The 786-nt window shown below is 40.5% G+C and overlaps 1 non-coding gene across 1 annotated transcript; it reads left to right on the forward strand.

Moving 5' to 3' along the window:
• Positions 1–411: 411 nt before the first annotated feature.
• LOC130952406 (small nucleolar RNA R71) lies at positions 412–515 on the forward strand. Its single transcript, XR_009074587.1, has one exon. It is a non-coding gene; the product is annotated as a small nucleolar RNA R71 (small nucleolar RNA).
• Positions 516–786: the final 271 nt, after the last annotated feature.

Raw genomic sequence — 786 nt, forward strand, 5'->3', positions numbered from 1 at the left:
TTATAGGTGTTTCCATAAGGTTCACCCATGTAATTAACCTCTGCCATGGCAGGGTTCTCAAGATCATAAGCTTCTTCAGAAGCTGCCTCTAGTATTGTTGGATGCATGTTGCCATCCATTCAGATTTGAGAGATCATGTTGACCTGTTGAGTCAACACTTTGTTCTGAGCCAATATGGCATTCAGAGCATCAATTTCAAGAACTCCTTTCTTCTGAGGTATCCCATTATTCACGGAATTCCTCTCAGAAGTGTACATGAACTGGTTATTTGCAACCATGTCAATGAGTTCTTGAGCCTCTTCAGGCATTTTCTTTAGGTGAATGGATCCACCTGCAGAATGGTCCAATGACATTTTCGAAAATTCAGAGAGACCATAATAGAATATATCTAATATGGTCCATTCTGAAAACATGTCAGATGGACATCTTTTGGTCAGCTGCTTGTATCTTTCCCATGCTTCATAGAGGGATTCACCATCTTTTTGTTTGAAGGTTTGAACATCCACTCTCAGCTTGCTCAGCTTTTGAGGAGGAAAGAATTTATCCAAGAAAGCAGTGACCAGCTTATCCCAGAAGTCCAGGCTATCCTTGGGTTGTGAATCCAACCATATTCTAGCTTTGTCTCTTACAGCAAGAGGGAAAAACATGAGTCTGTAGACTTCAGGATCAACTCCATTTGTCTTTACAGTCTCACAGATCTGCAAGAATTCAGTTAAGAACTGATAGGGATCTTCAGATGGAAGTCCATAAAACTTGCAGTTTTGTTGCATTAAAGCAACTAGCTGA

The sequence above is a fragment of the Arachis stenosperma genome, chromosome 9 (genome assembly GCF_014773155.1).
Source record: "Arachis stenosperma cultivar V10309 chromosome 9, arast.V10309.gnm1.PFL2, whole genome shotgun sequence".
Classification (NCBI taxonomy): Eukaryota; Viridiplantae; Streptophyta; class Magnoliopsida; order Fabales; family Fabaceae; genus Arachis; species Arachis stenosperma.